The sequence below is a fragment of the Saimiri boliviensis genome, chromosome X (genome assembly GCF_048565385.1).
Source record: "Saimiri boliviensis isolate mSaiBol1 chromosome X, mSaiBol1.pri, whole genome shotgun sequence".
In the NCBI taxonomy this organism is placed as follows: domain Eukaryota; kingdom Metazoa; phylum Chordata; class Mammalia; order Primates; family Cebidae; genus Saimiri; species Saimiri boliviensis.
The window spans coordinates 869,928-897,367 of record NC_133470.1 but is presented as its reverse complement, the minus strand read 5'-3'; the positions used below and the strand labels follow the sequence as shown (position 1 = coordinate 897,367).

The 27,440-nt window shown below is 52.9% G+C and overlaps 1 long non-coding RNA gene, 5 other non-coding genes and 2 pseudogenes across 6 annotated transcripts in view; 7 read left to right on the top strand and 1 right to left on the bottom strand.

Moving 5' to 3' along the window:
• LOC101043254 (zinc finger protein 839-like) overlaps nucleotides 1-27,440 on the top strand; it is a 47,985-nt pseudogene that overhangs the window by 11,422 nt on the left and 9,123 nt on the right.
• Nucleotides 1,993-2,066, top strand: TRNAI-GAU (transfer RNA isoleucine (anticodon GAU)). The gene has a single exon. It is a non-coding gene; the product is annotated as a tRNA-Ile (tRNA).
• TRNAI-GAU (transfer RNA isoleucine (anticodon GAU)) lies at nucleotides 6,619-6,692 on the top strand. Its single transcript has one exon. It is a non-coding gene; the product is annotated as a tRNA-Ile (tRNA).
• TRNAI-GAU (transfer RNA isoleucine (anticodon GAU)) lies at nucleotides 11,254-11,327 on the top strand. The gene has a single exon. It is a non-coding gene; the product is annotated as a tRNA-Ile (tRNA).
• TRNAI-GAU (transfer RNA isoleucine (anticodon GAU)) lies at nucleotides 14,992-15,065 on the top strand. The gene has a single exon. It is a non-coding gene; the product is annotated as a tRNA-Ile (tRNA).
• Nucleotides 15,109-27,440, bottom strand: part of LOC141582838 (uncharacterized) — a 31,648-nt gene continuing 19,316 nt past the window's right edge. Inside the window, exon 2 of the long non-coding RNA XR_012515752.1 lies at nucleotides 15,109-18,236. This is a non-coding gene — a long non-coding RNA (uncharacterized LOC141582838). The remainder of the gene's footprint in view (nucleotides 18,237-27,440) is intronic.
• TRNAI-GAU (transfer RNA isoleucine (anticodon GAU)) lies at nucleotides 19,594-19,667 on the top strand. The gene has a single exon. It is a non-coding gene; the product is annotated as a tRNA-Ile (tRNA).
• Nucleotides 22,571-24,863, top strand: LOC141582774 (uncharacterized; annotated as a pseudogene).

Here is a 27,440-nt window from a genome sequence, read left to right as displayed (position 1 = left end):
GCCGGGCTCTGGACACTCATTCAGCTGTAAGGGAAATGGATGGGATGCCTGCACCCTACCAGTCTTCCGAGAGAGGGCTATACCCTTTGGCCTGCTCCTCCATCCTTGTCCTTTGGACACAGTACAGTCAGGAAACTTGCCCAGCCTCCCGGCACAACACCTAGACTTCTCCCTTCACTGTAATGCCCGTCTTCTTTGCTGTGCCGTGCTGCTCCGTGAGTTTAGGGATCGGGTTTGTTTGACTCACAGCTGATTGGGGGCCCCGGCACTGCCAGGCTGAATGAGTATGCCTTGACTGAGTGTCCACGTTGCCTGACTGAGTGTCCTGTCGCCTTGCTCGTGGTAGGATGACCTACCTCACATCCTTTATATAAAATCTGTTGAAATCAGCTAGATGCCGCTTCTGCTGCTTGTGACAGGGGACCCTGATGACACATCAGTCCAAGCACTTTAGTGGAGTAATCGGAGCAGGATGTCCAGTGTTAGAAAGCCAGTGCTCCCTTGTGGTGCTCCTGGAGTGGGAGGGCCGCAGCAGCACACGAGAGTCGGTCTGCCCCCTGGGAGACCAGCATGCCCGGGGACAAACGGGCTGGGTGGTGGACGACGCGGTGGCGGTTTGCCTTCTCACCATTGTCTTTCTCCCTCTCTGTATTTATGCATACAGCTAACTATGGTTTTGGGGTGGGTACTATCGTTGTCCACCCAGTGGCCGTCTCAACCCTTCTACCTGGTACCATGTGATTTATTCGTGTGCTCAGTTAACAAGTGACCGCAAAGTCAAAAGGTTTTTCAATCCTAAAAAAAAAACCAAGGAAAGAGAAAGGGAGGACCAGCTATGCTTTGTCCACTCAAAACACTGAGGAATCATGTAAAATGACATTTGTAATCATCTGGCAGCATTCTTAATGTTAGAAAGTTAAATGCAAGAAGAAAGAAAAGCGTACATTTTTTCAATCATGGCTGTTTATCTCATTTTTAAAAAAATATTCTTTATCCATCCATTTATCCATTCTTCCATCTTCAAGTGCTGTGGTGACAGGTGAGAACCACCACTCCCGTTGCACGAATTCCATGTATGTGTATTTAAATATACCTGTGTAGTGGAAAAAAAAAAAAAAATCAGGAAGGAAGGAAGTCACCATCCCTGTGGCCTTTATTATTTGAGTGATAGGCAGTTCAGCGGTTCTTTTGGCCTTCACTTCTCTGTATTTTCTAAGCTTTATTTATCCATTTTAAAGGCGCTTAGTACAGAAAGTTGGCGTTGTTGGAGATAGAAACAACATTGATTTGGAATGTTTGGAAACCTCACTGCAGAGCCAAGCCTCCCGTGTGCAGTTTGCGTTTGCCCGGTGGGAAGCTGCCTCCCTTCTCCTTCCAGTCCCCTCGGTCTCAGTTTCTGCGTGTGGCCAAAGGGGATGACAGTGAGGAAGTCAAAAGTGGCAGCTGCGGCGAAGCAGGAGGCAGCCAGCAGCGGGGCTCGGGGCTGGCGCGAAGGTGGAGCCCTTTTAGGTGATCTCTGTGGGCCCTGGAGCGTCGGGCGGCCGGTTAGCTCAGCTGGTGAGCCTGGTGCTTCGCTGCCCAACGTCGCGGTATCGAATCCCGGAGAGCCTGGTGCTTCGCTGCCCTACGCCGAGGATCCCCGCGCCCCGCCGGCCGCCCCAGCGTTTTTGCTTCCTTTTGGTTCGTCTGTCTCCCCATGAACTGCTTATGCGACTCTTTCAGTCAATGGACCTTTCGGGTACGGTGAGCCGCACGCGGGCAGGAGCAAAGTGCGGAATGCTTGGGCTTCGCACAGAGGTTGTCGAGGGCAGGCGGCCTGCCGGGGACGGCGCGCGCAGGCTCAGGCGCATGCGCGGTGGATCTTCACAGGAGTCCCCGCTCCTGGGGGTGAAGCGAGAGGCAGCCAGTGGCGCGGGCTCGCAGACGATTCGCTGGTGGGCCGGTGCGCGCTTCGAGCCCTTTTATGCGCTCCAGCGGCCCCAGCTGTCGGGCGGTCGGTTAGCTCAGTTGGTAAGAGCGTGGTGCTGATAACGCTAAGGTCGCGGGCTCGACTCCCGCACCGACCAGAGCGTCGCTTTTTTTTTTTTTTTTTACTGTCACCCCCACCACCCACCCCCCCATGAACTGGTGATACAACTATGTGTCACAATGCGCCTTTCAGGTGTTGTAAGCGGCATGCGGGCAGGAGCGGATTGCCAGATCTCTTGGACTCGGCTGGGAGGTTGTCGAGGCCGGCCTGCTGTGGAGAGCGGGAGAAACCCTGTGCGCGCAGGGGCAGTACCTCCCCGCCTCGGTCCCTGTCCCCGCCGCCCCCGGTGGGGCCTGTCTTACAACGCCTTTGCTTAGGCCTTTGACGTTTCTGGTTTTCAAGGGGACTCAGGAAATCCCAACAGATGCTCATCCCCAGCCCTCACCTCAGCCCCCATCCTGCCCTCCCCCGGCGTTTCCTGAAGCTGAGGAACCACCCAGTGTAGACAAGTGCTCGCAGATGCCACGTCACCGCCTAGTGCTCCCTGGGCCTCCTCGTGGGGTACCGTTAGGGTTGAAAATCCAGCTGCGGAATGAACGCATTGCACAGATGCCTAGCGAGGGCTCCCGCATGCCCTGCACCGTTCTAGACGGGGAGCAAAACGGTAGGTGAGACGCAAATCCCACCCACGTGGAGACAGTCACCAGCCGGTAGACGACTGCCATGTTTTTGGAGAGGCGTTGCGGTTGTGGAAGCCTCTGGAATGCTTCTCTTGCTCTTTTTTTTGTTTCGTTTTTTGTTTTTTTTTCTTTTCTTTTCTTCCTTTTTTCCATTCGATTACTATTTTTTAAGAGGGACGGGTCTTGCTGCGTTTCCCAGGCTGGTTCCAGACTCCTGGCCCCATGCAGTCCCTCTACAGTGTCCTCCCAAAGTGTTGGCATTACATGTGGGAGCCGCTGTGCTTGGCCCCAACGCTGACTTCTCTTGAAACAGCTAATGGGACAGGCAATACTGACTTACACGCTTTACCCTTTGTCTTCCCCACGTGTTTGAGCCAAATGTCTCTTCCCTTTCGTCTCTTTTCCGGCAGGCCAGAGTGCTGGGATTATGGGCCTGAGCCACCACGCTTGGCCCCAAAGCCGACTTTTCTTGAAATACCTTACCTGAGGGGCAAACTGACCTAGACACTTTACCCCTCGTCTTCCGCATCTGTTTCACCAAAGTGTCTCTCTCTCCTTGTTTCTCTTCTGTTGGTCATCAGTTGCCGGAGTCTTTCCTGCATTACCATGTGAAAGACACACCTTTTTCAGAGGACGACACCGTCGAGGACACTTTTCGTGGCAAAACGTGCTCCTTGTGGGCTTTTGTGGCTGTCTGCCAACGAAAGCTGAAAAGGAGAGCGGCACGTGCAATCTCTGGGCCCCTGACCCGGTGAGTCAGAGGCGTTCTTGCAAGCCCTTCGGGGTTCGAGTCCCGGGAAGCAGCCCACCACAGGTCAGACTTCTTGGACACCGGGACTGCGCCCAGCAGAAGAGGTCAGATACAGCACAGGTACTCTTTGATCACCAGTATGTCACAAACATGCTGTAGGACACACAGTACCAAACACTTCCTTGTTTTTCTGCAATTAAATTTCAACTGGGCGTCGCAACCCCGTTTGCCAAATTTGGCAGAGCTCTTAGGCCTGGGCCAAAATGGGAGAGTGTGAAGAGAAGTGGCTTGATCTGGCCGGCTTAAACACGTGACTCTTGCCTGTTGGAGGCGTGCGATGCCAGAGAGAGTGCCGGGCTCTGGACCGTCATTCAGCTGTAAGGGAAATGGATGGGATGCCTGCACCCTACCAGTCTTCCGAGAGAGGGCTTTACCCTTTGGCCTGCTCCTCCATCCTTGTCCTTTGGACACAGTACCGTCAGGAAACTTGCCCAGCCTCCCGGCACAACACCTAGACTTCTCCCTTCACTGTAATGCCCGCCTTCTTTGCTGTGCCGTGCTGCTCCGTGAGTTTAGGGATCGGGTTTGTTTGACTCACAGCTGATTGGGGGCCCCGGCACTGCCAGGCTGAATGAGTATGCCTTGACTGAGTGTCCACGTTGCCTGACTGAGTGTCCTGTCGCCTTGCTCGTGGTAGGTTGACCTACCTCACATCCTTTATATAAAATCTGTTGAAATCAGCTAGATGCCGCTTCTGCTGCTTGTGACAGGGGACCCTGATGACACATCAGTCCAAGCACTTTAGTGGAGTAATCGGAGCAGAATGTCCAGTGTTAGAAAGCCAGTGCTCCCTTGTGGTGCTCCTGGAGTGGGAGGGCCGCAGCAGCACACCAGAGTCGGTCTGCCCCCTGGGAGACCAGCATGCCCGGGGACAAACGGGCTGGGTGGTGGACGACGCGGTGGCGGTTTGCCTTCTCACCATTGTCTTTCTCCCTCTCTGTATTTTTGCATACAGCTAACTATGGTTTTGGGGTGGGTACTATCGTTGTCCACCCAGTGGCCGTCTCAACCCTTCTACCTGGTACCATGTGATTTATTCGTGTGCTCAGTTAACAGGTGACCGAAAAGTCAAAAGGTTTTTCAATCCTAAAAAAAAAAAAAAACAAGGAAAGAGAAAGGGAGGACCAGCTATGCTTTGTCCACTCAAAACACTGAGGAATCATGTAAAATGACATTTGTAATCATCTGGCAGCATTCTTAATGTTAGAAAGTTAAATGCAAGAAGAAAGAAAAATGTACATTTTTTCAATCATGGCTTTTTATCTCATTTTTTTTTAAATATCTTTATCCATCCATTTATCCATTCTTCCATCTTCAAGTGCTGTGGTTACAGGTGAGAACCACCACTCCCATTCCGCGAATTCCATGTATGTGTATTTAAATATACGTGTGTAGTGGGAAAAAAAAAAAATCAGGAAAGAAGTCACCATCCCTGTGGCCTTTATTATTTTTGTGATAGGCAGTTGAGGGGTTCTTTTGGCCTTCACTTCTCTGGATTTTCTAAGCTTTATTTATCCATTTTAAAGGCGCTTAGTACAGAAAGTTAGGGTTCTTGGAGATCGAAACAACATTGAGTTGGAATGTTTGGAAACCTCACTGCAGAGCCAAGCCTCCCGTGTGCAGTTTGCGTTTTCCCTGTAGCAAGCCACCTCCTTTCTTCTTGAAGTCCTCTAGGTCTCCGTGTCTGCATCTCACCAATGGGACCTGACAGTGAGAGGTTGAACGTCGCGGCTGAAGCAAAGCAGGAGGCAGCTAGCGCCACGCAGCTGCTTGGCAAGACGTCAGTCAGGGGCCTGCGCGAACATGCAACATTTTAGCACATTGTGGCGGCATTTGATAGTCGGGCGGTCGTTTAGCTCAGTTGGTGAACTAAGCCGCCGGCCCGACTTAAACTTCATGGTCTCGATCCCCACACCTGCCACAATCCTAAGTGAAAACGTTTTTAAATGCTTTAAAAAAAACAAACAAGGGAAAAGAAAGGGAAGGCCAGCTATGGTTTGTCCCCTCAAGACGCCGAGGAATGACGTGACATCAGGTTTACAATTTTTTAGGGATATGCTTAATCAAAAATATTAAACGCACTAAGAAAGAAAAGGAAGCACTCTTTGAAGCAAGACTTTGGATTTTATTGATTGATTGATTCATCCATCCATCCATCCATCCATCCATCCATCCCGAAGTGCGGTGATTACAGGCATGAACCGCGGCTCCCGGCCCAGAGGTTCCATGTAGATACATTTAAATACACGTTTACAATTTGAAAAAGAAAAGAAAAAAAAACACTGACAGGGAAGAAGTCCCCGTCTCTGAGGCCGTTCTTTTTTGCCCGAAAAACCCCGTGGTTCTTTTGGCTTTGGTGTTCTGTATTTTCTAAGCTTGCTTGACCCATGCTGAAGGCTCTTGATACGAGGTTTCCAGGCTACAGGATGCTTGGGGTTAAAAGCGGCGCGGAGCTGGAATGTTTGGAAACCTCACTGCAGAGCCAAGCCTCCCGTGTGCAGTTTGCGTTTGCCCGGTGGGAAGCTGCCTCCCTTCTCCTTCCAGTCCCCTCGGTCTCAGTTTCTGCGTGTGGCCAAAGGGGATGACAGTGAGGAAGTCAAAAGTGGCAGCTGCGGCGAAGCAGGAGGCAGCCAGCAGCGGGGCTCGGGGCTGGCGCGAAGGTGGAGCCCTTTTAGGTGATCTCTGTGGGCCCTGGAGCGTCGGGCGGCCGGTTAGCTCAGCTGGTGAGCTTGGTGCTTCGCTGCCCAACGTCGCGGTATCGAATCCCGGAGAGCCTGGTGCTTCGCTGCCCTACGCCGAGGATCCCCGTGCCCCGCCGGCCGCCCCAGCGTTTTTGCTTCCTTTTGGTTCGTCTGTCTCCCCATGAACTGCTTATGCGACTCTTTCAGTCAGTGGGCCTTTCGGGTACAGTGAGCCGCACGCGGGCAGGAGCAAAGTGCGGAATGCTTGGGCTTGGCCCAGAGGTTGTCGAGGGCTGGCGGCCTGCCGGGGACGGCGCGCGCAGGCGCAGGCGCATGCGCGGTGGATCCTCACAGGAGTCCCCGCCCCTGGGGGTGAAGCGAGAGGCAGCCAGTGGCGCGGGCTCGCAGACGATTCGCTGGTGGGCCGGTGCGCGCTTCCAGCCCTTTTATGCGCTCCAGCGGCCCCAGCTGTCGGGCGGTCGGTTAGCTCAGTTGGTAAGAGCGTGGTGCTGATAACGCTAAGGTCGCGGGCTCGACTCCCGCACCGACCACACAGTCACTTTTTTTTTTTTTTTTTTTTTTACTGTCACCCCCACCACCCACCCCCCCATGAACTGGTGATACAACTATGTGTCACAATGCGCCTTTCAGGTGTTGTAAGCAGCATGCGGGCAGCAGCGGATTGCCAGATCTCTTGGACTCGGCTGGGAGGTTGTCGAGGCCGGCCTGCTGTGGAGAGCGGGAGAAACCCTGTGCGCGCAGGGGCAGTACCTCCCCGCCTCGGTCCCTGTCCCCGCCGCCCCCGGTGGGGCCTGTCTTACAACGCCTTTGCTTAGGCCTTTGACGTTTCTGGTTTTCAAGGGGACTCAGGAAATCCCAACAGATGCTCATCCCCAGCCCTCACCTCAGCCCCCATCCTGCCCTCCCCCGGCGTTTCCTGAAGCTGAGGAACCACCCAGTGTAGACAAGTGCTCGCAGATGCCACGTCACCGCCTAGTGCTCCCTGGGCCTCCTCGCGGGGTACCGTTAGGGTTGAAAATCCAGCTGCGGAATGAACGCATTGCACAGATGCCTAGCGAGGGCTCCCGCATGCCCTGCACCGTTCTAGACGGGGAGCAAAACGGTAGGTGAGACGCAAATCCCACCCACGTGGAGACAGTGACCAGCCATTAGACGACTGCCATGTTTTTAGAGAGGCGTTGCGGTTATGGAAGCCTCTGGAATGCTTCTCTTGCTCTTTTTTTTGTTTCGTTTTTTGTTTTCTTTTCTTTTCTTTTTTTCCTTTTTTCCATTCAATTACTATTTTTTAAGAGGGACGGGTCTTGCTGCGTTTCCCAGGCTGGCTCCAGACTCCTGGCCCCATGCAATCCCTCTACAGTGACCTCCCAAAGTGTTGGCATTACATGTGCGAGCCGCTGTGCTTGGCCCCAACGCTGACTTCTCTTGAAACAGCTAATGGGACAGGCAATACTGACTTACACGCTTTACCCTTTGTCTTCCCCACGTGTTTGAGCCAAATGTCTCTTCCCTTTGGTCTCTTTTCCGGCAGGCCAGAGTGCTGGGATTTTGGGCGTGAGCCACCAGGCTTGGCCCCAAAGCCGACTTTTCTTGAAATACCTTACCTGAGGGGCAAACTGACCTAGACACTTTACCCCTCGTCTTCCGCATCTGTTTCAGCAAAGTGTCTCTCTCTCCTTGTTTCTCTTCTGTTGGTCATCAGTTGCCGGAGTCTTTCCTGCATTACCATGTGAAAGACACACCTTTTTCAGAGGAAGACACCGTCGAGGACACTTTTCGTGGCAAAACGTGCTCCTTGTGGGCTTTTGTGGCTGTCTGCCAACGAAAGCTGAAAAGGAGAGCGGCACGTGCAATCTCTGGGCCCCTGACCCGGTGAGTCAGAGGCGTTCTTGCAAGCCCTTCGGGGTTCGAGTCCCGGGAAGCAGCCCACCACAGGTCAGACTTCTTGGACACCGGGACTGCGCCCAGCAGAAGAGGTCAGATACAGCACAGGTACTCTTTGATCACCAGTATGTCACAAACATGCTGTAGGACACACAGTACCAAACACTTCCTTGTTTTTCTGCAATTAAATTTCAACTGGGCGTCGCAACCCCGTTTGCCAAATTTGGCAGAGCTCTTAGGCCTGGGCCAAAACGGGAGAGTGTGAAGAGAAGTGGCTTGATCTGGCCGGCTTAAACACGTGACTCTTGCCTGTTGGAGGCGTGCGATGCCAGAGAGAGTGCCGGGCTCTGGACCGTCATTCAGCTGTAAGGGAAATGGATGGGATGCCTGCACCCTACCAGTCTTCCGAGAGAGGGCTTTACCCTTTGGCCTGCTCCTCCATCCTTGTCCTTTGGACACAGTACAGTCAGAAAACTTGCCCAGCCTCCCGGCACAACACCTAGACTTCTCCCTTCACTGTAATGCCCGCCTTCTTTGCTGTGCCGTGCTGCTCCGTGAGTTTAGGGATCGGGTTTGTTTGACTCACAGCTGATTGGGGGCCCCGGCACTGCCAGGCTGAATGAGTATGCCTTGACTGAATGTCCATGTTGCCTGACTGAGTGTCCTGTCGCCTTGCTCGTGGTAGGTTGACCTACCTCACATCCTTTATATAAAATCTGTTGAAATCAGCTAGATGCCGCTTCTGCTGCTTGTGACAGGGGACCCTGATGACACATCAGTCCAAGCACTTTAGTGGAGTAATCGGAGCAGAATGTCCAGTGTTAGAAAGCCAGTGCTCCCTTGTGGTGCTCCTGGAGTGGGAGGGCCGCAGCAGCACACCAGAGTCGGTCTGCCCCCTGGGAGACCAGCATGCCCGGGGACAAACGGGCTGGGTGGTGGACGACGCGGTGGCGGTTTGCCTTCTCACCATTGTCTTTCTCCCTCTCTGTATTTTTGCATACAGCTAACTATGGTTTTGGGGTGGGTACTATCGTTGTCCACCCAGTGGCCGTCTCAACCCTTCTACCTGGTACCATGTGATTTATTCGTGTGCTCAGTTAACAGGTGACCGAAAAGTCAAAAGGCTTTTCAATCCTAAAAAAAAAAAAAAACAAGGAAAGAGAAAGGGAGGACCAGCTATGCTTTGTCCACTCAAAACACTGAGGAATCATGTAAAATGACATTTGTAATCATCTGGCAGCATTCTTAATGTTAGAAAGTTAAATGCAAGAAGAAAGAAAAACGTACATTTTTTCAATCATGGCTGTTTATCTCATTTTTTTTTAAATATCTTTATCCATCCATTTATCCATTCTTCCATCTTCAAGTGCTGTGGTTACAGGTGAGAACCACCACTCCCATTCCGCGAATTCCATGTATGTGTATTTAAATATACGTGTGTAGTGGGAAAAAAAAAAATCAGGAAAGAAGTCACCATCCCTGTGGCCTTTATTATTTTTGTGATAGGCAGTTGAGGGGTTCTTTTGGCCTTCACTTCTCTGTATTTTCTAAGCTTTATTTATCCATTTTAAAGGCGCTTAGTACAGAAAGTTAGGGTTCTTGGAGATCGAAACAACATTGAGTTGGAATGTTTGGAAACGTCACTGCAGAGCCAAGCCTCCCGTGTGCAGTTTGCGTTTTCCCTGTAGCAAGCCACCTCCTTTCTTCTTGAAGTCCTCTAGGTCTCCGTGTCTGCATCTCACCAATGGGGCCTGACAGTGAGAGGTTGAACGTCGCGGCTGAAGCAAAGCAGGAGGCAGCTAGCGCCACGCAGCTGCTTGGCAAGACGTCAGTCAGGGGCCTGCGCGAACATGCAACATTTTAGCACATTGTGGCGGCATTTGATAGTCGGGCGGTCGTTTAGCTCAGTTGGTGAACTAAGCCGCCGGCCCGACTTAAACTTCATGGTCTCGATCCCCACACCTGCCACAATCCTAAGTGAAAACGTTTTTAAATGCTTTAAAAAAAACAAACAAGGGAAAAGAAAGGGAAGGCCAGCTATGGTTTGTCCCCTCAAGACGCCGAGGAATGACGTGACATCAGGTTTACAATTTTTTAGGGATATGCTTAATCAAAAATATTAAACGCACTAAGAAAGAAAAGGAAGCACTCTTTGAAGCAAGACTTTGGATTTTATTGATTGATTGATTCATTCATCCATCCATCCATCCATCCATCCATCCCGAAGTGCGGTGATTACAGGCATGAACCGCGGCTCCCGGCCCAGAGGTTCCATGTAGATACATTTAAATACACGTTTACAATTTGAAAAAGAAAAGAAAAAAAAACACTGACAGGGAAGAAGTCCCCGTCTCTGAGGCCGTTCTTTTTTGCCCGAAAAACCCCGTGGTTCTTTTGGCTTTGGTGTTCTGTATTTTCTAAGCTTGCTTGACCCATGCTGAAGGCTCTTGATACGAGGTTTCCAGGCTACAGGATGCTTGGGGTTAAAAGCGGCGCGGAGCTGGAATGTTTGGAAACCTCACTGCAGAGCCAAGCCTCCCGTGTGCAGTTTGCGTTTGCCCGGTGGGAAGCTGCCTCCTTTCTCCTTCCAGTCCCCTCGGTCTCAGTTTCTGCGTGTGGCCAAAGGGGATGACAGTGAGGAAGTCAAAAGTGGCAGCTGGGGCGAAGCAGGAGGCAGCCAGCAGCGGGGCTCGGGGCTGGCGCGAAGGTGGAGCCCTTTTAGGTGATCTCTGTGGGCCCTGGAGCGTCGGGCGGCCGGTTAGCTCAGCTGGTGAGCCTGGTGCTTCGCTGCCCAACGTCGCGGTATCGAATCCCGGAGAGCCTGGTGCTTCGCTGCCCTACGCCGAGGATCCCCGCGCCCCGCCGGCCGCCCCAGCGTTTTTGCTTCCTTTTGGTTCGTCTGTCTCCCCATGAACTGCTTATGCGACTCTTTCAGTCAATGGGCCTTTCGGGTACGGTGAGCCGCACGCGGGCAGGAGCAAAGTGCGGAATGCTTGGACTTGGCCCACAGGTTGTCGAGGGCAGGCGGCCTGCCGGGGACGGCGCGCGCAGGCGCAGGCGCATGCGCATGCGCGGTGGATCCTCACAGGAGTCCCCATAGCCGGGGCGAAGCGAGAGGCAGCCAGTGGCGCGGGCTCGCAGACGATTCGCTGGTGGGCCGGAGCGCGCTTTGAGCCCTTTTATGCGCTCCAGCGGCCCCAGCTGTCGGGCGGTCGGTTAGCTCAGTTGGTAAGAGCGTGGTGCTGATAACGCCAAGGTCGCGGGCTCGACTCCCGCACCGACCACAGTGTCGCTTTTTTTTTTTTTTTTTTACTGTCACCCCCACCACCCACCCCCCCATGAACTGGTGATACAACTATGTGTCACAATGCGCCTTTCAGGTGTTGTAAGCGGCATGCGGGCAGCAGCGGATTGCCAGATCTCTTGGACTCGGCTGGGAGGTTGTCGAGGCCGGCCTGCTGTGGAGAGCGGGAGAAACCCTGTGCGCGCAGGGGCAGTACCTCCCCGCCTCGGTCCCTGTCCCCGCCGCCCCCGGTGGGGCCTGTCTTACAACGCCTTTGCTTAGGCCTTTGACGTTTCTGGTTTTCAAGGGGACTCAGGAAATCCCAACAGATGCTCATCCCCTGCCCTCACCTCAGCCGCCATCCTGCCCTCCCCCGGCGTTTCCTGAAGCTGAGGAACCACCCAGTGTAGACAAGTGCTCGCAGATGCCACGTCACCGCCTAGTGCTCCCTGGGCCTCCTCGTGGGGTACCGTTAGGGTTGAAAATCCAGCTGCGGAATGAACGCATTGCACAGATGCCTAGCGAGGGCTCCCGCATGCCCTGCACCGTTCTAGACGGGGAGCAAAACGGTAGGTGAGACGCAAATGCCACCCACGTGGAGACAGTCACCAGCCGGTAGACGACTGCCATGTTTTTAGAGAGGCGTTGCGGTTGTGGAAGCCTCTGGAATGCTACTCTTGCTCTTTTTTTTGTTTCGTTTTTTGTTTTCTTTTCTTCCTTTTTTCCATTCAATTACTATTTTTTAAGAGGGACGGGTCTTGCTGCGTTTCCCAGGCTGGCTCCAGACTCCTGGCCCCATGCAATCCCTCTACAGTGACCTCCCAAAGTGTTGGCATTACATGTGCGAGCCGCTGTGCTTGGCCCCAACGCTGACTTCTCTTGAAACAGCTAATGGGACAGGCAATACTGACTTACACGCTTTACCCTTTGTCTTCCCCAGGTGTTTGAGCCAAATGTCTCTTCCCTTTCGTCTCTTTTCCGGCAGGCCAGAGTGCTGGGATTATGGGCGTGAGCCACCACGCTTGGCCCCAAAGCCGACTTTTCTTGAAATACCTTACCTGAGGGGCAAACTGACCTAGACAAGACCCTCGTCTTCCGCATCTGTTTCAGCAAAGTGTCTCTCTCTTCTTGTTTCTCTTCTGTTGGTCATCAGTTGCCGGAGTCTTTCCTGCATTACCATGTGAAAGACACACCTTTTTCAGAGGAAGACACCGTCGAGGACACTTTTCGTGGCAAAACGTGCTCCTTGTGGGCTTTTGTGGCTGTCTGCCAACGAAAGCTGAAAAGGAGAGCGGCACGTGCAATCTCTGGGCCCCTGACCCGGTGAGTCAGAGGCGTTCTTGCAAGCCCTTCGGGGTTCGAGTCCCGGGAAGCAGCCCACCACAGGTCAGACTTCTTGGACACCGGGACTGCGCCCAGCAGAAGAGGTCAGATACAGCACAGGTACTCTTTGATCACCAGTATGTCACAAACATGCTGTAGGACACACAGTACCAAACACTTCCTTGTTTTTCTGCAATTAAATTTCAACTGGGCGTCGCAACCCCGTTTGCCAAATTTGGCAGAGCTCTTAGGCCTGGGCCAAAACGGGAGAGTGTGAACAGAGAAGTGGCTTGATCTGGCCGGCTTAAACACGTGACTCTTGCCTGTTGGAGGCGTGCGATGCCAGAGAGAGTGCCGGGCTCTGGACCGTCATTCAGCTGTAAGGGAAATGGATGGGATGCCTGCACCCCACCAGTCTTCCGAGAGAGGGCTTTACCCTTTGGCCTGCTCCTCCATCCTTGTCCTTTGGACACAGTACAGTCAGGAAACTTGCCCAGCCTCCCGGCACAACACCTAGACTTCTCCCTTCACTGTAATGCCCGCCTTCTTTGCTGTGCCGTGCTGCTCCGTGAGTTTAGGGATCGGGTTTGTTTGACTCACAGCTGATTGGGGGCCCCGGCACTGCCAGGCTGAATGAGTATGCCTTGACTGAATGTCCACGTTGCCTGACTGAGTGTCCTGTCGCCTTGCTCGTGGTAGGTTGACCTACCTCACATCCTTTATATAAAATCTGTTGAAATCAGCTAGATGCCGCTTCTGCTGCTTGTGACAGGGGACCCTGATGACACATCAGTCCAAGCACTTTAGTGGAGTAATCGGAGCAGGATGTCCAGTGTTAGAAAGCCAGTGCTCCCTTGTGGTGCTCCTGGAGTGGGAGGGCCACAGCAGCACACCAGAGTCGGTCTGCCCCCTGGGAGACCAGCATGCCCGGGGACAAACGGGCTGGGTGGTGGACGACGCGGTGGCGGTTTGCCTTCTCACCATTGTCTTTCTCCCTCTCTGTATTTATGCATACAGCTAACTATGGTTTTGGGGTGGGTACTATCGTTGTCCACCCAGTGGCCGTCTCAACCCTTCTACCTGGTACCATGTGATTTATTCGTGTGCTCAGTTAACAGGTGACCGCAAAGTCAAAAGGTTTTTCAATCCTAAAAAAAAAAGCAAGGAAAGAGAAAGGGAGGACCAGCTATGCTTTGTCCACTCAAAACACTGAGGAATCATGTAAAATGACATTTGTAATCATCTGGCAGCATTCTTAATGTTAGAAAGTTAAATGCAAGAAGAAAGAAAAACGTACATTTTTTCAATCATGGCTGTTTATCTCATTTTTAAAAAAATATTCTTTATCCATCCATTTATCCATTCTTCCATCTTCAAGTGCTGTGGTGACAGGTGAGAACCACCACTCCCGTTGCACGAATTCCATGTATGTGTATTTAAATATACCTGTGTAGTGGGAAAAAAAAAAATCAGGAAGGAAGGAAGTCACCATCCCTGTGGCCTTTATTATTTGAGTGATAGGCAGTTCAGCGGTTCTTTTGGCCTTCACTTCTCTGGATTTTCTAAGCTTTATTTATCCATTTTAAATGCGCTTAGTACAGAAAGTTGGCGTTGTTGGAGATAGAAACAACATTGATTTGGAATGTTTGGAAACCTCACTGCAGAGCCAAGCCTCCCGTGTGCAGTTTGCGTTTGCCCGGTGGGAAGCTGCCTCCCTTCTCCTTCCAGTCCCCTCGGTCTCAGTTTCTGCGTGTGGCCAAAGGGGATGACAGTGAGGAAGTCAAAAGTGGCAGCTGCGGCGAAGCAGGAGGCAGCCAGCAGCGGGGCTCGGGGCTGGCGCGAAGGTGGAGCCCTTTTAGGTGATCTCTGTGGGCCCTGGAGCGTCGGGCGGCCGGTTAGCTCAGCTGGTGAGCCTGGTGCTTCGCTGCCCAACGTCGCGGTATCGAATCCCGGAGAGCCTGGTGCTTCGCTGCCCTACGCCGAGGATCCCCGCGCCCCGCCGGCCGCCCCAGCGTTTTTGCTTCCTTTTGGTTCGTCTGTCTCCCCATGAACTGCTTATGCGACTCTTTCAGTCAATGGGCCTTTCGGGTACGGTGAGCCGCACGTGGGCAGGAGCAAAGTGCGGAATGCTTGGGCTTGGCCCAGAGGTTGTCGAGGGCTGGCGGCCTGCCGGGGACGGCGCGCGCAGGCGCAGGCGCATGCGCGGTGGATCCTCACAGGAGTCCCCGCCCCTGGGGGTGAAGCGAGAGGCAGCCAGTGGCGCGGGCTCGCAGACGATTCGCTGGTGGGCCGGAGCGCGCTTCGAGCCCTTTTATGCGCTCCAGCGGCCCCAGCTGTCGGGCGGTCGGTTAGCTCAGTTGGTAAGAGCGTGGTGCTGATAACGCCAAGGTTGCGGCCTCGACTCCCGCACCGACCAGAGCGTCGCCTTTTTTTTTTTTTTTTTACTGTCACCCCCACCACCCACCCCCCCATGAACTGGTGATACAACTATGTGTCAAAATGCGCCTTTCAGGTGTTGTAAGCGGCATGCGGGCAGCAGCGGATTGCCAGATCTCTTGGACTCGGCTGGGAGGTTGTCGAGGCCGGCCTGCTGTGGAGAGCGGGAGAAACCCTGTGCGCGCAGGGGCAGTACCTCCCCGCCTCGGTCCCTGTCCCCGCCGCCCCCGGTGGGGCCTGTCTTACAACGCCTTTGCTTAGGCCTTTGACGTTTCTGGTTTTCGAGGGGACTCAGGAAATCCCAACAGATGCTCATCCCCAGCCCTCACCTCAGCCCCCATCCTGCCCTCCCCCGGCGTTTCCTGAAGCTGAGGAACCACCCAGTGTAGACAAGTGCTCGCAGATGCCACGTCACCGCCTAGTGCTCCCTGGGCCTCCTCGTGGGGTACCGTTAGGGTTGAAAATCCAGCTGCGGAATGAACGCATTGCACAGATGCCTAGCGAGGGCTCCCGCATGCCCTGCACCGTTCTAGACGGGGAGCAAAACGGTAGGTGAGACGCAAATGCCACCCACGTGGAGACAGTCACCAGCCGGTAGACGACTGCCATGTTTTTAGAGAGGCGTTGCGGTTGTGGAAGCCTCTGGAATGCTACTCTTGCTCTTTTTTTTGTTTCGTTTTTTGTTTTCTTTTCTTCCTTTTTTCCATTCAATTACTATTTTTTAAGAGGGACGGGTCTTGCTGCGTTTCCCAGGCTGGCTCCAGACTCCTGGCCCCATGCAATCCCTCTACAGTGACCTCCCAAAGTGTTGGCATTACATGTGCGAGCCGCTGTGCTTGGCCCCAACGCTGACTTCTCTTGAAACAGCTAATGGGACAGGCAATACTGACTTACACGCTTTACCCTTTGTCTTCCCCACGTGTTTGAGCCAAATGTCTCTTCCCTTTCGTCTCTTTTCCGGCAGGCCAGAGTGCTGGGATTGTGGGCGTGAGCCACCACGCTTGGCCCCAAAGCCGACTTTTCTTGAAATACCTTACCTGAGGGGCAAACTGACCTAGACACTTTACCCCTCGTCTTCCGCATCTGTTTCAGCAAAGTGTCTCTCTCTCCTTGTTTCTCTTCTGTTGGTCATCAGTTGCCGGAGTCTTTCCTGCATTACCATGTGAAAGACACACCTTTTTCAGAGGAAGACACCGTCGAGGACACTTTTCGTGGCAAAACGTGCTCCTTGTGGGCTTTTGTGGCTGTCTGCCAACGAAAGCTGAAAAGGAGAGCGGCACGTGCAATCTCTGGGCCCCTGACCCGGTGAGTCAGAGGCGTTCTTGCAAGCCCTTCGGGGTTCGAGTCCCGGGAAGCAGCCCACCACAGGTCAGACTTCTTGGACACCGGGACTGCGCCCAGCAGAAGAGGTCAGATACAGCACAGGTACTCTTTGATCACCAGTATGTCACAAACATGCTGTAGGACACACAGTACCAAACACTTCCTTGTTTTTCTGCAATTAAATTTCAACTGGGCGTCGCAACCCCGTTTGCCAAATTTGGCAGAGCTCTTAGGCCTGGGCCAAAACCGGAGAGTGTGAAGAGAAGTGGCTTGATCTGGCCGGCTTAAACACGTGACTCTTGCCTGTTGGAGGCGTGCGATGCCAGAGAGAGTGCCGGGCTCTGGACCGTCATTCAGCTGTAAGGGAAATGGATGGGATGCCTGCACCCTACCAGTCTTCCGAGAGAGGGCTTTACCCTTTGGCCTGCTCCTCCATCCTTGTCCTTTGGACACAGTACAGTCAGGAAACTTGCCCAGCCTCCCGGCACAACACCTAGACTTCTCCCTTCACTGTAATGCCCGCCTTCTTTGCTGTGCCGTGCTGCTCCGTGAGTTTAGGGATCGGGTTTGTTTGACTCACAGCTGATTGGGGGCCCCGGCACTGCCAGGCTGAATGAGTATGCCTTGACTGAATGTCCACGTTGCCTGACTGAGTGTCCTGTCGCCTTGCTCGTGGTAGGTTGACCTACCTCACATCCTTTATATAAAATCTGTTGAAATCAGCTAGATGCCGCTTCTGCTGCTTGTGACAGGGGACCCTGATGACACATCAGTCCAAGCACTTTAGTGGAGTAATCGGAGCAGAATGTCCAGTGTTAGAAAGCCAGTGCTCCCTTGTGGTGCTCCTGGAGTGGGAGGGCCGCAGCAGCACACCAGAGTCGGTCTGCCCCCTGGGAGACCAGCATGCCCGGGGACAAACGGGCTGGGTGGTGGACGACGCGGTGGCGGTTTGCCTTCTCACCATTGTCTTTCTCCCTCTCTGTATTTTTGCATACAGCTAACTATGGTTTTGGGGTGGGTACTATCGTTGTCCACCCAGTGGCCGTCTCAACCCTTCTACCTGGTACCATGTGATTTATTCGTGTGCTCAGTTAACAGGTGACCGAAAAGTCAAAAGGTTTTTCAATCCTAAAAAAAAAAAAAACAAGGAAAGAGAAAGGGAGGACCAGCTATGCTTTGTCCACTCAAAACACTGAGGAATCATGTAAAATGACATTTGTAATCATCTGGCAGCATTCTTAATGTTAGAAAGTTAAAAGCAAGAAGAAAGAAAAACGTACATTTTTTCAATCATGGCTTTTTATCTCATTTTTTTTTAAATATCTTCATCCATTTATCCATTCTTCCATCTTCAAGTGCTGTGGTTACAGGTGAGAACCACCACTCCCATTCCGCGAATTCCATGTATGTGTATTTAAATATACGTGTGTAGTGGGAAAAAAAAAATCAGGAAAGAAGTCACCATCCCTGTGGCCTTTATTATTTTTGTGATAGGCAGTTGAGGGGTTCTTTTGGCCTTCACTTCTCTGGATTTTCTAAGCTTTATTTATCCATTTTAAAGGCGCTTAGTACAGAAAGTTAGGGTTCTTGGAGATCGAAACAACATTGAGTTGGAATGTTTGGAAACGTCACTGCAGAGCCAAGCCTCCCGTGTGCAGTTTGCGTTTTCCCTGTAGCAAGCCACCTCCTTTCTTCTTGAAGTCCTCTAGGTCTCCGTGTCTGCATCTCACCAATGGGGCCTGACAGTGAGAGGTTGAACGTCGCGGCTGAAGCAAAGCAGGAGGCAGCTAGCGCCACGCAGCTGCTTGGCAAGACGTCAGTCAGGGGCCTGCGCGAACATGCAACATTTTAGCACATTGTGGCGGCATTTGATAGTCGGGCGGTCGTTTAGCTCAGTTGGTGAACTAAGCCGCCGGCCCGACTTAAACTTCATGGTCTCGATCCCCACACCTGCCACAATCCTAAGTGAAAACGTTTTTAAATGCTTTAAAAAAAACAAACAAGGGAAAAGAAAGGGAAGGCCAGCTATGGTTTGTCCCCTCAAGACGCCGAGGAATGACGTGACATCAGGTTTACAATTTTTTAGGGATATGCTTAATCAAAAATATTAAACGCACTAAGAAAGAAAAGGAAGCACTCTTTGAAGCAAGACTTTGGATTTTATTGATTGATTGATTCATCCATCCATCCATCCATCCATCCATCCCGAAGTGCGGTGATTACAGGCATGAACCGCGGCTCCCGGCCCAGAGGTTCCATGTAGATACATTTAAATACACGTTTACAATTTGAAAAAGAAAAGAAAAAAAAACACTGACAGGGAAGAAGTCCCCGTCTCTGAGGCCGTTCTTTTTTGCCCGAAAAACCCCGTGGTTCTTTTGGCTTTGGTGTTCTGTATTTTCTAAGCTTGCTTGACCCATGCTGAAGGCTCTTGATACGAGGTTTCCAGGCTACAGGATGCTTGGGGTTAAAAGCGGCGCGGAGCTGGAATGTTTGGAAACCTCACTGCAGAGCCAAGCCTCCCGTGTGCAGTTTGCGTTTGCCCGGTGGGAAGCTGCCTCCCTTCTCCTTCCAGTCCCCTCGGTCTCAGTTTCTGCGTGTGGCCAAAGGGGATGACAGTGAGGAAGTCAAAAGTGGCAGCTGGGGCGAAGCAGGAGGCAGCCAGCAGCGGGGCTCGGGGCTGGCGCGAAGGTGGAGCCCTTTTAGGTGATCTCTGTGGGCCCTGGAGCGTCGGGCGGCCGGTTAGCTCAGCTGGTGAGCCTGGTGCTTCGCTGCCCAACGTCGCGGTATCGAATCCCGGAGAGCCTGGTGCTTCGCTGCCCTACGCCGAGGATCCCCGCGCCCCGCCGGCCGCCCCAGCGTTTTTGCTTCCTTTTGGTTCGTCTGTCTCCCCATGAACTGCTTATGCGACCCTTTCAGTCAATGGGCCTTTCGGGTACAGTGAGCCGCACGCGGGTAGGAGCAAAGTGCGGAATGCTTGGGCTTGGCCCAGAGGTTGTCGAGGGCAGGTGGCCTGCCGGGGACGGCGCGCGCAGGCGCAGGCGCATGCGCGGTGGATCCTCACAGGAGTCCCCGCCCCTGGGGGTGAAGCGAGAGGCAGCCAGTGGCGCGGGCTCGCAGACGATTCGCTGGTGGGCCGGTGCTTCGAGCCCTTTTATGCGCTCCAGCGGCCCCAGCTGTCGGGCGGTCGGTTAGCTCAGTTGGTAAGAGCGTGGTGCTGATAACGCTAAGGTCGCGGGCTCGACTCCCGCACCGACCACACTGTCGCTTTTTTTTTTTTTTTTTTACTGTCACCCCCACCACCCACCCCCCCATGAACTGGTGATACAACTATGTGTCACAATGCGCCTTTCAGGTGTTGTAAGCAGCATGCGGGCAGCAGCGGATTGCCAGATCTCTTGGACTCGGCTGGGAGGTTGTCGAGGCCGGCCTGCTGTGGAGAGTGGGAGAAACCCTGTGTGCGCAGGGGCAGTACCTCCCCGCCTCGGTCCCTGTCCCCGCCGCCCCCGGTGGGGCCTGTCTTACAACGCCTTTGCTTAGGCCTTTGACGTTTCTGGTTTTCAAGGGGACTCAAGAAATCCCAACAGATGCTCATCCCCAGCCCTCACCTCAGCCCCCATCCTGCCCTCCCCCGGCGTTTCCTGAAGCTGAGGAACCACCCAGTGTAGACAAGTGCTCGCAGATGCCACGTCACCGCCTAGTGCTCCCTGGGCCTCCTCGTGGGGTACCGTTAGGGTTGAAAATCCAGCTGCGGAATGAACGCATTGCACAGATGCCTAGCGAGGGCTCCCGCATGCCCTGCACCGTTCTAGACGGGGAGCAAAACGGTAGGTGAGACGCAAATCCCACCCACGTGGAGACAGTGACCAGCCATTAGACGACTGCCATGTTTTTAGAGAGGCGTTGCGGTTGTGGAAGCCTCTGGCTCTTTTTTTGTCCCCACTCTTTTCTTTTCAGACATCTTTGGCTTTACATTTCCTCCTCTTGAGTCTGCATTTAGCAGCCCGAGCAAGTGGATGAATTTTTCACTGCTGGGTCACGTTTTCTGGTGGTCAGAGTTATCAGGTGAGGAAACGCCAGTTATATACGATCAGTGCCATTTTATTGCAGAATCCAGCAGGACCTTCACCTGTTTTTGAAAATTCTCCAGTAGAAACATCTAGTAGCTCTGACCTAAGTAAGTAGCAGCTCCAAATCTACAAACCACTGGCTTAAGACCTTGGTATGTGCCCAGCGTGTAATAAAAGTTCTCAATAAATGCCAACGGATGGCGCTCCTATTATAAGCAAAGTTACAAGAGCCTGGGTAAGCTGACACATAAAATAGAAACCTGCACACAAGTTGGATGTCACATCTTGTAATAATCGTGCCTGGCACCTTGTTAGATGCAGGGACAGCACGGAGGAGTTGAACGTTGCTGTCCTCAAGGTTCCTGAGTTTGAAGGACTTTAGAGCATGCCACGGTGGCATGAGAATTCTTTTGAGCAGAAGGCATTTGAATTCCTGAGATCTCTTATCTGCTGACAAGCAGACCTTCCCAAAAGATCTCAAAAGAACTCAGTTGTCATAAATCTCTTCTTGGGAAGCAACTAGGAAACAATGACGTGGCCCCGGCGCAGTGGCTTATGCCTGTAATCCCAGCACTTTGGGAGGTCAAGGCAAGTGGATCATCTGAGTCCAGGAGTTCGAGACAAACCCGGGCAACACAGTGAGATCCAGTCTCTACTAAAAATACAAAAATGAGCTACGTGTGGTAGTACTTGCCTGTAGTCCCAGCTACTCCAGAGGCTGAGGTGAGAGAATAACCTGAACCCTGGAGTTCGAGGTTGTAGTGAGCTGACTTCACGCCACCGAACTCCAGCCTGGGCAACAGAGTGAGACCCCCGTGTAAAAAAAATTGTAAGATATCCGTAACATTAAATTCACCATTAAAAATAGGAGGGAGCGGGGAACATCACACACTTGGCTTGGTACTTTGGGGGATGGGGGGTGGGGGAGGTTGGGGAGGGTTAACACTGGGAGAAATGCCTGATGCAGGTGATGGGGGGATGGAGGCAGCAAACCACCATGGCATGTGTGTACCTATGTAACAATCCCGCAGGATCTGAACATGTACCCCAGAAATTAAAGTACAGTTTTTTAAAAAGCAGGGAGCGTTGTGAATGCAACATATTGATGAGGAGGATGGTGATCTTCCAGAACCTTCTCTGACATCAGCCTTGCCCTCAGCCTTCCCTTTCCTGGCTTCATGTCGCTCATCATACTGTGCTACAAATGCCAGTTTCCTCCTCCTCAGCCCTCGACGGTATACCCCCCAGAGTGGAAATGGCTACTCACCCACCAGGTGGTTAATAAGTGTTGGCCAGTGGGCCTCCTGCTCTCCCTGGGGAGAGGAACTGGGACATGTGTACACACCTGCAGCTGCAAGCCTCGGTTGGGAGGTTGCACAGAGCCTGACCCTGTAAGAAAGAGAGGTGATCAGGCCGAGGAGGACGGGACACTGGAGTTGGATGGATAGGACAGACATGTGGAGAGGGTGGGTTCATTCATTTCTTCACTCATTCATTTATTGGCTTATATGCATCCATCCGTCTTTCATGCCTTAAGCATGCGTTCTGGGCAGGGCCTGTGCTGAGCACCGAATGAGTAATATATCATCTCTCCCTTCGAGATACACCCAGTCTCGGTGGGTGAGGGGAGATACAGCAGCGTGACATGGGAACAATTTGGGGGTCGGGAAGCACTTGTTAAAACTTCAAACTTTGGGTCCTGTCTCAGATCTTTAAGCCAAACGTTTGTGGGTGGGCCTAGGACACTGCATATGCAGACAGGATCCTTCACTGATTGGGATGCACGATAATGTCAAAACACTTGGATAACTTTTGGGCCAACTGCTTTGGAACCTCAGAGATCTCCGCCTAGGAGATCCGGGTCAGCTCCCGGAGGAGGTGAAATCTGAGTGTTAAACACATCCGTGGCGGGCAATGAGAAAATAAGGTGGGTGCGCTCTGCTGATCAGCCCTAGGCGCCGCGGCGGCTGTCGGGGGCAGCAGGGCTGGCTCTCCGACCTTCCCGGCCAGGCCCGATCGCCTTCCGAGGTGTTTTGGCCTGCGGGGCACTCGTCGCACAGTCACCTGGGTTCCAGTTTCCGCCTCGGCCGCCATGGCGGGTGCCCGCCCGCCTTCCCCGGGCCAGGGCAGCATGGCACGTGTGGCCCCACCGGGCACCGAGAAGGTGCGGCGAGTCCTGAAGCATGTGACAAAGTCGCGGCCACCGCCGCGCCCCCTCTTCGTGCTGCAGGCTGCAGCCCTGCAAGCCGTCCTCCAGCGGGTCCTTGGCGCCGAGCCCTTGCGCCCACCGCACCTGCTGCCGCCCCAGGTGAGGCGCCGGGAGGGACATGGGGAAACTGAGGGCCGGAGGGCGCCGAGGCCCCTCGACGATGTTAGCTCCTTGGCCGGGGAGGCCAGTGTCCGGCCTGGGTCAAGACTCAGGGCGTCCCAAAGCCGAGCTCCTTAGGGATGGTGTTCGGTCCCCCTGCCACCGCCCTGGCATCTTCACCCCAGCAACCTCACTTGAGCCTTTGCTCTCGCTGGGCTCTCCACAGCCCTGCCTGGCTCTCCTTACATGCCTCGGACCGCTCGTTCCGCCTTCGTGGGGCACTCAGAGACGGGGTTCCCGGCACTCCCGACGAAGTGCAGGAGGTGCCGCCTTGAACACACTTCACGAACGAGTATCAGGCAGGTTCTGGGAGTGACGGGGGGGCTGCTTTAGAGTGGGTGGTCCCTTAGGCCAGACAGTGCAGCTGTGACCCGGACGAATTCAAAGGAACCAACTTAGCTTTTCAGGTCTAAGGCACAGCAAGTGCCGCGGCCCAGGCTTGGAACAAAGTTCAGCACCATACGCTAGACTAGTTCACCGCAGGACTTAACACCCGGAGTGGCGGTGACTGATACGGAATGTTTGGGTATGTGAAAGCACTCCGTACGTTACAAAACATGCTTTCTCAGTGGGTTGATTTCCTGGGCCACACAGCTTTTGGTTGCTTGGGGAGCTAGAACTAGAACATGGTCTCCCAAGTCCTGAGGCCAGAAGCCCTACACAGCATCTGTAAAATTCCATCCCATGTCGACACTGGGGTTGTAAATAATGTTAGTCTCATCCCAAAATTGCCGAAAGAAGAGAGCTCTTGCCACTAGAAGAAATGGGTTAGAGAATAGAATCAGCAATCTTCACTCCTGGGTTTTGTTTTTTTTTTCACTTATGATATTAGCTGCCTAGGGTTGTATCCGGTTGATCAAGAGTGGAGAGTTGGCTTGCTAAGGTTTATGAAGACGAGTATGATTCTGCCCAAATGCCACACTATCTAGAGGTGTGACCTTGGGTAACTCGACCTTTTTAGACGCTGATCTGGGTCAGATGGCTGCCAGACGCCATCCAGGGGTGGCCATCTGGAGAGCCTCTGTTCTGTGCCGGTCACCGTGCTGGGCTGCTTAGCTTGCAGGTCTTTTTGTTCCAGCATTTCGAAGGTGGGAAGCAAGCTCAGGGAGGTTGAGGGGCTTTGCCCAAGGCCCCACAGGTGTGGCTGCTCTCCCCAGCCTTGTTCTCCCCCTACACCTTGCTGAATGTGGCTACAGCTTTTCGGTTTGGAATGAAGTCAGGAAATAACCTTTATGAAAGTAAAAGCACAGTTAGTACCTTTGCTTAAAGTAAAGTACGTTATTGCAAAGGCAGTCACGTACCTTTGCAGCACATTCTGCTGAGACTTTTTCAGCCCCAGCTGTGTCATGGAGGCCACAAAGGCAAACTGGATGTGCACTTTACCCCTAAGTAGTTTATGAACTAACAGATAAAGCCTGACCCAGATACCTTCTAATCAACGCCAGAAAGCTAAAGATACTGATGGAGAACTAAATGTCTTGAGAGAAAGGGAGATTGTTTCTGGCTGAGCTCAGGAGCAGCATTGGTGACGAGGTGGTATCTGAACAAGATTTGAAAGGGCGAGTCTGGGTTGAAAATGCAGAAGAATAGAGGCAGGTTCTGGGGCGGGTGGCTGGGTGCATTTCAACATCCACAGCAGAAGGCCTAGCGGTTCGCTGTGGGGGATGGTGTGGATCAGAAGCAGAGAGCACGTGGACACGCTTGGGTCAGATCGAGGCTCCTGTCTCTCCCCATCTTCCCTCTTCCCACCCCACAGAAATGTCTAGTTCCACCCACCATGCCATGCCCCTTTCCGTGCATTTATACGTGGACGTTTGCCCTTTTTTGCCTGGCAAAAATTCCCAGCCTTCAAAATGCCCCAGATAAATCACTGCTTCTGGGCAGCCCACCACCTCTGGGCCGAGCCTGCCTCTTTATTGCACCTGTTGTACCGTGATGACATTTTCCCATCTGCCTCGCCTGTCTGCATTCCTTAGAGAACTTTGTCTGCCTTCAGAATCATCAGTGGAGCTTTTGAAAGGGCAGATCAGGGCTCCAATCCAGGAGATCCAATTCAGCAGGTCTGTGGGGACCGAGACATGGCGGGGAAACCGCCCACCATCTCAAGGGTGAGGCTAGGACTTGGCTAGTGTGTATGTATTCCATCCAGAAATATTTAGTAAACATGCCCTGAATGCCTGAATGAAATAAACATACCACAAAGTGTGAAGCATGATACCCACAGGGTAAGCCAGTCAGGATAGAGAATAAGTACGTTATTAGGACGGCTTTGCTGCTGTGGTTATCCTAAAACAATAGGGTTTAGGGTGTGTAGGGTCAGGCCCTACAGGTTCGTAGAGTGTCCCCTATCGCTGTGCTGAGGTGCTGGATCCGAGAAATGAAGAGACAAAAAACACAGAAGGACAAAGAAAGCTCAGCTGGGCTCCGGGGTCCACGTCATTTGCAAGCGGAGACAGGCGAGAGGCCCCGAATGTCCAGGAACATCTGTTAATTGGGTATAGGTTGGGGGCAGGGTGGGCAGTGAGGTCATCTTAAGAACAGTGATAGGGTCAAGACAATCACATGTGCAATAAGCAAAGGGTCCACCCCCATTAGGTCACTGAGGCAAGGAGGTGGGCCGTGTGCAGTGAAGAGGGTACAGTGTGCGGTATCTCTTATCTAGGGGCAGGCTGCTGCTAAGGAATTCTATAGGAGGATGCACTGAGTCGGCACAGCAGCGACAGAGCTGACGGGCTCTGCCGCCACCTGCTGGCAGCTTCCGGTGATTTCTATAGGAGGATGCTTTGAATCAGCACGAGATTTGACAGGTTATACACACACCAAGGCGAGATTATACCGGAGGGGTCTTAAGCCCTCAGACGCTCACAGGCTTGCCCACCTGAGGCCAGCTTTCCACAGGAACTGGACGCAAGGTCCTGCAACTCCTTTTCAGGAGGAGAGGCTCTTGCCCCAAGCCTGCCATACAGCGGGTATCTTGACGATACTGAACGCTGCCGCCTGCGCCAGGATCTTGTCCTGGTAAAACTGTTTTTCCCATAATTTATGCTCTGTACCATGTCTGCTCTAGACATTCCTCCGACTACAAACTAAGATATGATTATATATAAAAGGATTATATAGAAAGAAATAAGTGAGCAGTAAATTATTCTTTAGGCACTAACTGTCCTGGGTGTCTGCCTAGGTCTCCTTCCTCGGTGCCCAGAAGGGGTATTACCCACAGGGTGTGTCTGTGTGTATATGTATTTCGTTTTTGTTTTGGGGTTTTCTTGAGACAAGGTCTTGCTTCCTCACCCAGGGTGGACTGATCACGGCTCACTGCAGCCTCAAACGCCCAGGCTCAGATGATCCTCCTGCCCTAGCCTCCAGAGTAGCTGGGGCTACAGGCATGCACCATCGATCCTGGCTAATTTTAAAATGTTTTGTAGGCTAGGCACGGTGGCTTACGCCTGTAATCCCAGCACATTGGGAGGCTGAGGCAGGTGGGTCATCGGAGGTCAGGAGTTCAAGACGAGCCTGGCCAACATGGTGAAAGTCTGTCTCTACTAAAAATACAAAAATTAGCCAGGTATGGTGGTGCACACCTGTGATCCCAGCTACTAGGGAGGCCAAGGCAGGAAAATCGCCTGAACCCAGGAGGCAGAGGTTTCAGTGAGCTGAGATTGTGCCACTGCACTCCAGCCCAGGCCAACAGAGTAAGACTCCATTCGTTTTCTGTTTGGTTTTGTTTAATGTTTTGTAGAAACAGGGTCTTGCTGTGTTGCCCAGGCTGGCCCTGAACTCCTAGCCTCAAGCAATCCTCCTGCCTCAGCATCCCAAAGCACTGGGATTACAGGTGTGATCTGTCTCTGGCCCATAGAGAGAGATTCTCTGTGACTGATAGTAAAATGAAACAGGTATCGTTCCTGAAGGATACGCACAGTCAATCTGGTTGCCATTGGATTCACAAGTAGCCCAGGAGTTGGGGACTCCCAGGGCTGTGGTGCCAGCTGTATACACTTGATCTCTGTTCTTTGTACCAATATATAACAAGAGACAGATGAGAGACACACTCCTGATCTCAGTGAGGGTCTTTATTCTGTCCTGTGTGACATTTTTACTGACGTTCCACTATTTGAGGGTCACACCAGAAGGCTGGGTCCAAAGAGGGCAAGTTGGGGGTCCCAAATAAGTGGTTCTCAACTGAGGGCAGTTTTGCCCCACAAGGGCCATTTGGCAGTGTCTTCATTGTCAGGACTTGGGATCACTACTGGTACCTAGTGGGCAGAGGCAGAGACGCTGCTGGGCATCCCCTAGCCACCCATGTCAAAGGGTCATGGTCTGTAATGTTGCTTAGGAACTGGTACTCTGGATGATGAGGTTTCCCTCTCTTCTCCCTGGAGGAAAATGCTCATTATTTCCACTCTGTGAGGGTGGGAGCCCTGTTTCTTTTGCTTCCCGGACCCGCCCCGCCAAGCTGTGTGCCAGCTGTTTCCCCGACACCTGTAACAGTGTCTCATGCACGCAGTCAAGTGCTCAGTACCTATCTGTGGGATGTAGTTGAAGGTAGCTGTCCCCTTTGGTGGGTGTTTTGCTATAGACAGTGCTGTCTTGAACC